The 13,931-nt window shown below is 36.2% G+C and overlaps 1 protein-coding gene across 3 annotated transcripts in view; it reads right to left on the bottom strand.

Annotated features, from left to right (window-relative positions):
* Positions 1 to 13,931, bottom strand: part of KCNN2 (potassium calcium-activated channel subfamily N member 2) — a 384,311-nt gene that overhangs the window by 268,824 nt on the left and 101,556 nt on the right. For all 3 annotated transcript variants that reach the window (XM_088796671.1, XM_074328595.2, XM_019727805.3), the window contains one exon: positions 821 to 906. The gene's annotated coding sequence lies outside the window, so the exon portion shown is untranslated. The remainder of the gene's footprint in view (positions 1 to 820; positions 907 to 13,931) is intronic.

Genomic DNA, 13,931 nt, shown 5'->3' with positions numbered 1-13,931 from the left:
AGATTGCCCTAAATAAATACTATGGTAGCAATAAAGTCTCAACCCAGAAATTGCTTCCAGGCTGAGGCAAGTAAAGGTAAAAAGCTTAGGACAGTCTGTTCCATAAAAAAACAACAGGCTAACATATCCTGAAAGAAAACATCGTTAAGAACTTTATCTTTAAAAATGTTTCTCCTTTCCAGCCAAGAACCATTTTTTTGTTTTTGTCCACATAAAACCAAGTAATTTTTTTTAACCTAAGATTAATTTATTCAAAGACCTAAACAATTCTACAGAAAATTTTCTCCCCCAAAATTATTCTTTGAAGCACATCATCAATATAGACACTGTAAAATGTTTTTAATTACAGCTTCATTTTTATTACCGTCTTCTGGTAAAATATAAGCCAAGGATATGATTCTATACACTGATATGTAATCCCATCAAAATGCTCTTTCATCAGAAATTATTCTTAAAATTTAATTAAGAATATATTTATTCACTCAAGAAATATTTTTTGAGCATGTTTTACATGGAAGTCACTTTTTTAAGAACAAGGTGAGATTTCTCAGGGATTACAATAACAAATAAAAAATTACTTTCTGCTTTTTTTCCTTACGTTATTGAAATTCCAACTGTTTGTCTTTTCTTAGCACAGTGATGGTCAGCTAGCAAGAGAAATGAGCTGTTAATAGTTGAAAAAGCAAATAGTTTAAATTATATGCACAGAGCAAACTTCAATTAAAGTAAATTCAACTCACCTAACTTTAACAATTTTTTCAATAATCACCATTTTTACATTTGAATTAAACGTATATATTTTACTACTATTTTCACTCACCGCTATTGCTTATCTTCCACTCCATTCCTTGGGTTCACTTTTCCTCTTGCTGGAGTCCATCCTTTTGTAGTTTTCTCAGCAAGAATCTGTAAGAAGTAAATACTATTAGATTATCCAAAACTTTATTTATACTTACTCTTGAACAATAATATAGTCCTGTATAGAGCTGTAGGTTAGAATTACCTGTCCCTCCACATTTAAAGATTTTATTCTATTGCCTTCTAGCATGTATTAACACTTGGGGGAAAAAATCAGTTAGTGTAACTGTTGCTACTTTGTAAGGAATCTGTAAAACAATTCCTAATTAGATTCTTTCATTTTCATCTAGGGCCAACAGCATGTACAGTTCTATAATTCTTGTCCTATACAAAGGAATATGGGCTGAAAACTAGGCCAAGAGTCACTCACTCGAGCATGAAATAAAAGGACAGCATCTGTCAGAGGGTACTGTTTTCTTTTTCACACAAAAGTGTCATATAAGGTGGTGGTGTCACTATACTGTATATAGGATTCAATTTTTACTTCTCATATTCAACATTTTGGTCACTATCTGTCTCAGGATCTACGTCTTTCTTCATTTCAAAAGATACTCATTTTTTCAAATCTATCCTTTTTAACCACTGAATATATATATGTGTATGTGTGTGTGTGTATATATATATATATATATATATATATATATATATATATATATGTATGTATACATATATATGTATATGTATACATATATATACATGTATATATATACATCCAAAAAAATGTATGCACATTTTAAGAAAGGGAAAAAAAACTGTATTAAAATTATGCTGATGGCAACCACTTTGAGCATCTCTTATAATTGCAGAAATCAAATGTGACTTGTATTCATCTTCTGTTGTATATTTGTTATATATCTTTTGTCATCAGTATATATTATTACAATTTTAATACAGTTTTTTCCTTAACATGTGTATATGTATATATATTTTTGGCACCCTCTGTGTGTGTGTGTGCGTGTGTGTGCGTGTGTGTGTGTGTGTGTGTGTGTGTATAATTTTTAGAAGACATATTTGGAAGTATTGAAAAGTTAGATCTGGGTCTAACTTTAGTTTTACTTTTTATTTAAACTCAGTGTTTTGTTCTGGATCTTCTAATTTCTTAATTATCTCTTTAGCTATATCAATTTGTTAATAAAAAAATGACCATAGTTTTCAATTCCACAATTTCTAATTGGTTCTTTTTGTTTTACCTTTTCTTTAGTCACATTTCTGTTTGTATTTCATGATTTATTTTTCTTGTTTTATGAATGATACTTATTTTTTGTCCTTTCAGGATTTCAAAAATACTTGTTTTAAAAATCTGTTTTGGAAGATTGCTTTAGTATTTGTATTTCTTCAAATGATAGGTAACCCACTTACTGAGTTTACTAGCCATCTTTCATGAGGTTTTGTGTTCCTCTTTTTGAGCAAAACTTTTCCCTTTCCTTTTGCTCACTGCCATAGCCATAGTGGTATAGCATCCAGATACTTTAAATATATATTTTAAAATATTTTGTCCAGCATTGTTATGTCAGGGGGTGTTGGAGGTGGTCAATCATCAATTAATAATAGCATTTTAATTAGAAGTTCCAAATATACATTTCTAATGTATTATTTGCTAAACTAGGACCTCAAAAATATATTATAGGTTTGGTCTGCAAGGTTAACCATCCTCCCAAGTGACTGTAATAGTTTGCATTCCTACCAGCAATGAATGAGAGTTCCTCAGCTCACATCCTCACCAGCTTTTACGTTGTCAGGAGATGTCCTTTCCTTGTTTTTGATCTTAGTAGATTTCAGTGTCTCACCATTAAGTATGATGTTAGCTTGTAGATTTTTGAAGCCCTTATTTGTCAAGTTGATGGAGTTTCTCTCTATTTCTAGTTTACTGGGAGCTTTATTACAAATGAGTGTTGGATTTTATCAAATGCTTTTTCTGCATCTACTGATACCATCTCAGTGATTTTATTTTAAAATATCTGGAATGAAGCTCAGGAATTTATCTTTTACATAAGGACCTCAGATGATTCTGATTCAGATGGTCCTAAGACTACACCTTCAGATGCTCTGTCCTAAGAAGTCCGTATATACTGATTTCAGGAACACTGAGGTCACACTTCAGGGTCACCAACCTAAGTTTTCCCAAAGTGTTTAAACCTGATTCAAATCAATTGAACATACATAACTGTCATTGAATACAGAGCCCTGTGCTAATTGTCAAGTTTTTTCTATGTTAGCCCAATCCAAATATCACAGATAAGTATAGTCTCCTTTCTCAGACCAAAATTGAGAAAATAAGTTACATTTTGGTTTTCATTTTTTCTCACATTGTTGGAATTTCAAACTATTTCTCTCCTTTTGGTACAGTAATGTTAGACTGAAGAGAGAGTGGAAAGTTGTTGGTTAGAAAAAAATGAGTCACTGACTCAAGAATATTTGAAAACCATAGCCAGTGAGTAGAATCCCAGTTGAAGTAAATTCATCAGACCAAACTTAATATTCTTTTCAATAAAACAGTTCCATATTAGAATGAAAAAGAACCAATATTGAATTGTTATGTTGTATACCTTAAACTAGTGTTATATGTCAATTATACCTCAATTCAAAAAAATGCTACATTTGTTCCTGAATATAGTTTGGGTAGCAGGCTAGTTAATAAAAACACTTCCAAGTCTCGGTGGTGGAACCCTCAAACTTGTTTATTTCTTAGTCTTGTTATAGGTACTAAAAACTGCTGAAAAATTTTGGCCCAAGCAGAAATGTTCCAGGGCAAATTTATATCCACTTTCTAACATAAAGGTGCAAAAAGAATTTCTAAAATTGTTTATAGAGATAGTTTTCCAACAATGTGAAGGCTACAAGTGACTTTCAGTTGGTGATGAGATGATAATCCGTTCTTTCCATCTTGTCTCTTACTGGAGGCAGGAGATCCAGGAACTGATCGGTGCAGAAATACTGGAAATTTTGATGTGCAGAGAGAGCAGATCAAGGAGAGAATGCAAAGGAAGGTCTGATTTGTACCAGTTTTGTGTCTTGGGTTCTAATCTGATTTACCTGACTATTTTTCAATGTCTGGGCACAGCATGATCCCTTCCTGCCTTAGAGTTTTTGTCAATAAATATGCTGAAAGGGTTTAGTGTAACTGAGTATAAGAAATATGTTTTACAATGAAGAAAAGTAACTCTCCTTCGCTGTTCTTTATCTAGCTTCTTTCTCCCAGCTGAATATAAAGTACATTTCCCACTTTAAAATCATCCTGTAGAAATTTTGTTCTTATTCACTGTAGCAGAGAAGATAAAGAGATTATAGTTTCTATCTGAGCCTAGGATCCTGGTTTACTGACAAGTGTATATTCTAGTAAGAACGAAATCTTAAATGATTGTTATCGTGCTGGCTTCCTATACAATACAAAGGCAAACTGTGAACAGAGTCCTTCTGAAAAATGAAAATGTTTCATTAAGTCTATCTAAGTTACGCTCTTTGCAAAGCAAAATATTTCTGTCGCCAAATCAATACATTTTCGCCTCTTCTCCAGCCCTTGGTTATGTGGAGGTGATAAGTAAAGCTTTCCTCTGATCTTGGTTCCAAATGAATAATATGAGAGAGAGTGTCTCATTCTTCATTTAGAACTAATACTATCATGTTTCTTGTTACCAAAACCATGTGGCTGTAACATGAAAGATAGTATGGATGACTTTACCAAATTATTCCTTTTGATTAACATTGAGGTTGCTTTTTAAATCTTCCCTCAGAGAATTTTTTTTTTTTTTTTTTTTTTAAGTGTTGGAGGGTTGAAAGGCACCCGGGTTGTAGCTTTACCTTGTTCAAATGACAGCTGCTGACTTGGTGCCATGAATTCGTTTTCATTACTCATTCTTTGAAAACAAGCATGTGACCCACATAGGGAGCCACCAACACCCAGATGAACACAGTGGTGAACACAGGAAGGAGCTGCAAAAATTGTGGGGAACTGTCCCCATCTGCTTCAGCAGTGTGCCACCCGTATCTATCCCTACCTCTGTCAACTTCCTCCTCGTTTTAGTTAAGTTCCTATACCTGATTATCTCATCAAAGCTTTGAAATGCCTGTGCAGTTGAGTCTTTGTCTAGTAGCAAGAGTGTAAGAATCTTTCCGGCTGAAGCAGAATTCAGCTTTGTTAGCAGCTGTTCATTTATTATTTCTACTTTTTAAAAGATTAAAAGTAGGAGTGGGGGTGGACAAACTATAGTTCACAGGACAAATTCAGCCCATCATCCACTTTTGTAAACTGTTTTACTGGAACACAACTTAGGGGACAGAGTCAGGAGTGAAGTTTCCAGGCTCTCGCCCTCACGTGGAAAGGTACTCACTTGGGTAGTAAATGGTCATCAACTGTGGTAGGATGGCCATCAGCTGTGGCTGGTTGGCCATCATCTGTAACCAGTGAGCCACTGGCCACTAATACAACTGCCGTGGCTACGCTAGCAGAAAATGGGGGCTAGTAAGAAGATGGTGGCTGGCAAACGTGGATTGCAGTTAGCACGGCGGGTTGCAGCTAGCAAGTGAGGTTGGTTGGCAGAGAGAAGTGGACGGCAGGTTGCGGATCACGTGGCTCCTGCTTCCTGTGTCTCTAACTCAGCCGCCAGCGAGACTATAGTGGTATGACTCCCCTATCCATGGCTCTGTGGGTGTTCCTTTTTGGCCTTACCATGTCCTGCATTCTTATGTGAGGAGCAGGACTAGAGACCCCGCATGACACTCTGCATGACAACAACCATGTACATTCTTTACACCGTGTCTATGGCTGTTTTCATTCTACAGGGGAAGAGTTGAATAATTGCAACAGACACCATATGACACACAAAGCTAAAAATATTTACTAACTACTTCTTTCTATGAAAAGTTTCTTGACCCCTGGTCTAGGGTCCTAACATTATTTGTTTAGAACTTTTTCTTACTTTCTGTGTTCCTTTTCCATGGCTCAGTTTTCTCATCTGTAAACTGGGGACAGAAATATTACATACCTCACAGGGTTTCTGTGAGGATGAAATTGGATTAGATAATGCATGTGAAGCATTTAGCACAGGGTCTGGGGAAGCACTCAATAAATATTATTTAGCGTTGTCGGTGCTTGATATCTTTTTTAAAGCTATCAATTTGAACTGTTTCTTATGAAGCAGTTCATATAGAGAGCAAGAACTTCAAACCTGGGTTTAATCGATGCAGTACGGGTTGTTACTTATGGTATCTTAAGCAAGTTATTGTACCTTTTTTATCTAAATAGTAGGATAATGAAGACTACCATGGAAGGTGACTGCACAGTAAACTACCAAGTAAACACGGGAGATGAAATGCATGCCCCTTTCCAATGTCTAACTAAAAAGACAGGAAAGGAATAAAAAGCACAAACTTTACAAAATCAAAAGGCACTGGTGGAAAAATGAGGCAGATAAGAAATGCCAACAAATAGTTGCAAGCCAGAAAGCAGATTAAGTGCTAACTGGTTAGAGGAAGCTGAAAGCTAACAATGGAAAACGGGGAAAAATAAAAAGCAAGCCAAGCCACACTTGGCTTGAAAAATGGATAAACTGAGAAATGGACTGAGGAAGGACTGAAAAGAATATCAGAAGATGGATGGGTGTTTGTGTAAGAAGTAGTTAGGCACTAATTCACCTCCCCTGTTCTATCATAAGACTGGAAGTCTAGAAAAATTGAACCAGAAGTCCTCTGAACACATTAAATAGGGATATGCACACGAAGAGTTTGTAATGCTGAAAACAGGGAGATCAAGGGAAGTGTAGATTTATATGGTGAGATTCCCAACCTCTTTTCTCCATTGGCTCCTAGAAGGTTGACAATGCTTATACTTCCTAGGAGTAGACCAAAAGATTTCTCTGTAGGGAAGCTAATTAACTCATGAAACATTTGGATATTCTAACCATGGAGGGCCTGGTTTCACATCATCACACTGCTGTGTGGCTCAAAAATCATCAAACCTTCTAATGTGGTTCTTAGTACCTCATGCTTAAATAAGAACCAACATCAAAGGCCCAAAGACATTGAAATAAAGCATCTAGTAAGAACGATACCAAGATAGACAAATGTTAAAGGAGCACGGTAGAAATGCAAGTTCAACAAAACAAAACAAAGCTACCAGAGAAGACTTCAAACACACTTCTACTTAATTTCCTTGGCAAGAAAAGAGACATGTTCAAGTCAAACACCCAGAAATAGCAAAATTTAAACCACCAAAAAAATAAATAGTATTTAGCACGAGTTTATTGTGCAGGTAAGAACCATTTGCAAATTGGGAGTTTTCAGGAACAGGAAGGCTTATAAAGTGAAAATGAGGAGGTTTAATCTTAACGATGATGGGTATTACAATGGAAGTTTCCAGACAGTAGGGAACTATTTAAAGGTGATCATCTCATACCAATTTTAGAAAGATGACATAAGTTTCTTTTATGAATATCAGAGGCATTTATAAAAAATAACCCAAGTTTCACTTATGTTCATGAAATTAGCTAGATGTAGATTTGCTCCTGTGGCTTAAATGGTTTTGTCTGCTCAGAAAATTCTCAAGCCCGGTCTTCATTTTTTTTAGAAGCCCCCATCACTAGGAAGTTAGAGGTCCTACAAAAGAATTATAAAGCTTCAGGCTGTGCAGACAAGATTGCATCCTGGAATTCTTTCCATATGCCCACTGAGGCTAGAGCTTTAGGAAACTTGAAGGAAAAATGCCATGTCTTGGTTACTCTTTGTGGCCTTCTGTAGAATCTTACAAAAAGGAGGAGTGCTTTGAAACAAAGGAGAGCCCTTGAAGGCTACAAGAATGGGGCCTATTTCTCAAAGACTAAATCCATCAACTCCACGTAAAGATGTCCGGACTATAACCATGACTGACCACAAGAGAACATAAGGACCCAAAGATCAACAGTATATGGGCTCCTCAGGACAGGGACTTTGTCTTTTTTTGTTGCTACATCATCAGCCCTTAGAACAGTGGCAGGAACATGGTAAGTCCTTAGTAAGTATTTGCTGAATGAATGACTCAGCATTCATCCCAAGCATTACTAGCCCAAGCACTTGATGAAATGCGAATTGGAAGAAAGGACAGCATAGTTTTATGGAGTTATATTACCAGAGAAATCAAAAGCCTTTCAAGCAATATAGTTTGGGTAGGGTTGATACCTCATCCTCAACTCTATGGTTGTCTAGTCTCCACTTTGTATGTAATTTTAACACACCCATTAAGCTAAAACAGTATGCTATAAGCAAAAGAATAGAGATGAAGAAATAGTTCTTAGAAATTCAATAAGATAGTAGAACACAAAAAAAATCAAAAGAAGTGTGAGTGGATAAGGTAATGTTTTATAGGGCAGGAAAAAACACGAAAGTTATAAAAACAGGGGGGAATCAGAATTAAAATTTGATCTAGACGAGCCAACGTTTGAATAAAAATTGTCTGGGGAAGAAATAACAGAGATCACTGAAGGGAAAAAAAATTAAGGAAATAACACTAGGACAGTTCCCAGAATGAAATGAACAGGCCTGTCAAATCCCCAGAATATCTGAAGAAAACCTTATACTAAGACACAGCCTGGTGAAATTTCAGAATAATGGAGACAAAGTCCTTAAAACTTTCAGAGAAGCAAGAGCAACAGCTGTGGTAAGACAAATGACAAACAATGAATTGAAGATCATACCGTGTTTCCCGAAAATAAGACCTAGCCGGGCAATCAGCTCTAATGTATCTTTTGGAGCAAAAATTAATACAAGACCCGGTCTCATATAATGTACTTTTACTATAAGACTAGGTCTTATATAAGACCTTTATAATATAATATAAATATAACATAATATATAAGATCTTATATTATATAAGACCTGGCCTTATATTAATTTTTCCTCCAAAAGACACTTTAGAGCTGATGGTCCGGCTAGGTCTTATTTTCGGGGAAACACGGTAATAACAGCAAACTTCTCAACAACAATGCTGGGAGCTAAAAAGAAATGAAGAAATGCTTTCAACATATTGAAGGAAATAGATTTTTAACCGGGATGCTCTACTTAGCCAAACTATCAACTAAATGTGAGCATAAAATAGAGACATTTCAGGAATGCAAATTATAACACACACACACACACACACACACACACACACACACACACGAAAACATCACACAAACCGTTTCTTGGCCATTTATTGGAGGATATGCTGAATGAGAAAAAAAGAAGTAAACCAAGAAAGAGGGAGATGTCTTATCTGGAGGCATTCTAGGAAGAAGCTGGGGGTTGCTGTGTAGGTTGTAAATCTCCCTGAATTATCCCTTAAGAAAAAGTAGGATAAACAAAAAGCTAATGGACATCTACAACAAACCGTGGTGACCATGTGTCCCCCACCTATGAAGTATGAGTGGGTGGGGAAGAATGACTGAAAACAGTAACACTTGAATTTTATCAACAATGGTGTGGGATGAAATATATGGGGTTTAGAAGTGGGAAGACCAAGGAATATCTGAAGGCCATGAGAGCTAGAAGACCCAAACATTCACAAATTTTGGTTTCCTAGTCTGAAATTAGTAAACAACATTTTCTTCTTCTTCTCTCCCCCAGCATCTAATTTAAAGGAACATCCTGTTAATCCTAGCAACACTTCAAAGGCAATGATTAAGTTTACACTATTTTTTGTAAACTCATCCAATTCTGCCATTATTAATAAACTATATCTGCATTATTAGAGCACATAGCCTTTACACAAGCTACTACCTCCCATAACTCGAGGACATTTACACAATTTACTAAATCAGAAAAGTGTTGAGAGTGAAGGGGGCTAAAATTAGGCTGAAAATTAGGCTAACACAAAAGGTATAAACTGAACTGCATTGCAAACTGGATATAGATAAGATGGATAGATAGATAAACACACATATATATATATATATCTCTATCTCTATATACAGAGGGTGCCACAAAAAGTATACATATTTTAAGAAAGGAAAAAAACTATTAAAATTGTAATAATATATACCGATGATGAAAGATGACTACAAGTCACGTTTGACCTCTGTAATTACAAGATGTGTTCAAAGTGGTTCCCATCAGCGTCCTGACACTTCTGATTATGGTGAACTACTGCTTGAGCAATGCTGACCAAAGTGTCCACTTGTATACATTTTTTGGCACTCCCGATATATATATATCATATATGTGTGTATGATATATGATATATATGACATACATGTGTTATATATGATATAGTATATATCATATATGTGTATACATATATATGATACATGTGATCATATGATCACACATATGATCATATATATATATATATATTTCTGATCATTCTATTTGTAACAACTGTTTAGTCTTACTGCTACAGGTAAATATATATTTAATGCCTATCACATTTCCTTACACTGATATTTCTCCAGTCATTTTAGACATCTGATGTCCACTGTCTAGTAACTTCTGTAGGAAGAGCTCATGATAGCAATATACCTCCAGTCTTTGCACGTTCATGGAAGTTCTATTCAGCCTTTAATGTACCAATCACTACAATCTTAAATATTACAGGTTTCCCAGAGCAAAAGTTCCTCACATTCAGTGGACAAAGCACTGAGCAGCTAGGTATGTAAATGAGAAAGTTAAAACTCTTTAGGTAAAGAATATACTTAAGAATCAGTGAATATATCAATTCTAATAATTGAGGCACAAATTTACCTCTTGTGCTTCTCTTCTCACCACCACCAATAACTACAATTTTGTTTGATGGGTATTTGGATGGTTCTCTAGAATTTAACTGAGAAGTCACTAGAGCATTATACGTGATTTTTTCTTTGGTTATATGAATAGTAAAATTCACTCAAGTAAGGTGTAGTAATAATGGTATGCATGTGAAGAAAAACATTATACTACCATTATTACTTGATATAGAGGGGCTCTGAAGAGTGGCGAGTAGAACGGGTTTCAACACACACAAGATACTTGCCCTTGTGGAGTTTTTAGGCTACAGACTGGTATGTAAGCTTGGCTGCACCTAGGGAACTTTTAAAAAGTATTGATACATGAGCTTCACCCTCCGAAATTCTGACTTCATTGGCCAGAGGTGGGGCCTGAGCAGCCATTTTGTAAAAGCATGCCAGACTATTCCAATGTGCAGCCAGGGTTGAGATCCACTGTTCCACAGACAGACTGTTTGATCAATACACTTCAGAGCCATGCAGCAGATCTGGCCTGGACACTGTCCTCAAGCATTTCAACAGGAGTGAAAGACATGAGCATGGCATGGATGGAAAGCTGGGATTTAAGGGAAATTATCACTTAGTAGCCTTTATTCTCTCCATGAAGCTGAGGGTAAAATCTCCCACTGAGAATGAGGACAGAAGGAGACTTAAGCAAAGGACAAGAGTCTGGGCATTTTATCCCAACAGCTGGAAAAGGCAATTGACACAGATAAACACTCTCAGAAAGTTTTGAAGACCCAGATGAAGAAAGAAACCTTGAATTTACAGCAGCACTGATTTCTATCTATGCTTGATTTTCTGTCATAGATTGAGAGAAGTATGTATGTCTTATCTTACTTACAAAATATGAATTATTCCCATTTTTGTTTTAAGATCTGAGCCCACAATGTGTTATTGGTACTATGGACTCAGTAAACAGAATAAAAAGGCCTGGTTCCAGTGCCAGCCGGAGCTTAGTGTCTAAATTCCCACAGGGAAATATAGTTACAACATGCACACTTCCTACACACCAGCCTCTTCTGGGCTTTATACATATTTAAATCACTTGTGACTGAGAAGGGGCTTTTAGTTTAATGACAGAATTTGCTCTCACTTTGATTCTTTGTGATAAGACACCCCCATTGTGTTCTTCACACCTCTCAGCATGTAAATGGCAGCGCTGGGTAAGTTTGGTGTATTGGGTATCAGTGGAGAGATGAGTATCATTTAAGAGTCTAATGTTTTCTTTCCTAGAACTGTCCTCAAGTGGTAAACATAAGCAGACTTAATGTTCTCAAAAGTCATTTTGAGACAGTCATACTGTGTTAGGAATGTTGTTTGCCTTTCTTTCAAGAACAAGAAAGAACTCCCACAATGTTTTAGAAAGGGGAGGGGGTGAGACAGTATGTCCCCAAACAAGATTTATAATATTATAATGCTTAAGATGCTGGAAATCAAGCAACACACATCTACTGAGAATTTACAAGTCTTTTTGCAAAGATCAGTCAATATAATATGTGTGGGTATAGAAAGTTGACCAACAATTCATGGCCATAGAAAGTACATGTACAATGATGAGAATCATGGAATTACCTCAGTTATACACTATTTTCTTTTTTTCTCATTTTATTTTATTTATTATTAAATTTTATTAAATTTATTAAGGTGACACTAGTTAGTAATATTATATAGGTTTCAAATGTTCAATTCTATAATACATCATCTATATAGTGCATTGTGTGTTCACCACTCAGAGTCAGTTCTCCTTCTGTCACCATATATTTGACCCCCTTTACCCTCTTCTACCACCTCCCCACCCCCTTACACTCTGATAACCACTAAACTATTGTCTGATACACTATTTTAAATTCCTCTTTTCACAAATGAGGTGAGTGAGTCCTAGGAAGGGTAAGACCTATCCAAGGTACAGTTCATTCATCAACAAAAAATGTGCTGGGTACCTATTTTATCTATCGACATTGTGAGGTGGTGAGAAAGTGAATAACATGAGGTTCTCTGTACGTTCAGAGATCGGTTCCGCTGAGAGGTCTCCTCACAGTGCAGTGTTCTTTCTGCTATGCTACAAAGCAGGAACTAGTCACAAGGGAGCTAGGCACAGACATTTTCCTTGGCTGCACCATTAAGATCAGCTTTGGAGATAAGATCTAGTGCAGGTGCCCACTAAATATGTGTTGAGTAAAGGAAAGAGTCCATAAAAAGAAAGAGGAATATGATAAATTTGTAATAAGATGGATCTGGGTAGGCACAAGTGAGAAATATGGGAGAAAAGGTTCAAATCAGAAAGGGGAACTATTATTGTGTTGGCTACTCAGTAGATTGGCTTGGATGGAATAGAGGGACTTTTGGTTAAGATGTGATACAACGTGAGAGGAAAAACACAGAATGGGACCAGATCTAGGTAAACCCTTGAGACCGAGGCTGTCACATTTTGACTCTATTCCATGGTCCAAGAGAAGCACCAGGGTGTTATGCAGGTGAAAATCAGGATGAAAAGAATATTTTAGGAGGACTTCTCTGGTCATGTGGAGGATAGACAGGAGTCAAGAAAGGGATGCAGGAAGACCAGGAAAGGAGCCATTACCAGTGCTGGTGAGTTATGGAAGGTCTGGAAGGAGGGCTAAGAAGGATGATGGTGAGAAGAGAAAGAAGGAGCTATTTAAGTGAAATTCAAAAGAAAAAAATAGTGACCTGGATTTGGTGCTGAAACAACATTAAAAACTAATCCTGGAAGAAGAGGGAAAGTCTTAAGATCTCCAGATATGAGAGCTCATGTATTTGGAGCTGATAGCTGATAACACAGAAACAGGTATCTTGACTAACAAGTTAGCAAATATATTAAGAATATTAATTTCCAAATGGTAAGATTTCTTTCTTCTTTATGGCTGCGTAATACTCCATTGTATAAATGTACCACAGTTTCTTAATCCAGTTGTCTACTGATGGGCATTTCGTTGTTTCCATGTCTTGGCTATTGTGTATAGTGCTGCAATAAACATAGGAGTGCATAAGTTTTTTTTGAATTAGAGTTTTGGATTTCTCCGGATAGATACCTAGGAGTGGAACTGCTGGATCATAAGGTAGTTCCATTTTCAGATTTTTGAGATACCTCCATACTGTTTTCCATAGTGGCTGCACCAATCTGAAATCCCACCAACAGTGCACAAGCATTCTCTTTTCTCGACATCCGCACCAGCACTTGTTGTTTGTTGATTTATTGATGATAGCCATTTTGACTGGGGTGAGGTGGTATCTCATTGTGGTTTTTATTTGCATTTCTCTGATGGTTAGTGAGGTAGAGCATTTTTTTATATGTCTGTTTGCCATCTGCATGTCCTTTTTAGAAATCTTACCATTTGCAACAAT

The sequence above is a fragment of the Rhinolophus sinicus genome, chromosome 3 (genome assembly GCF_057876585.1).
Source record: "Rhinolophus sinicus isolate RSI-liver-muscle chromosome 3, RSI-T2T, whole genome shotgun sequence".
NCBI classification, from domain to species: Eukaryota; Metazoa; Chordata; class Mammalia; order Chiroptera; family Rhinolophidae; genus Rhinolophus; species Rhinolophus sinicus.
The sequence above is the reverse complement of the archived record's forward strand: the minus strand, read 5'-3'. Positions and strand labels throughout refer to the sequence as shown.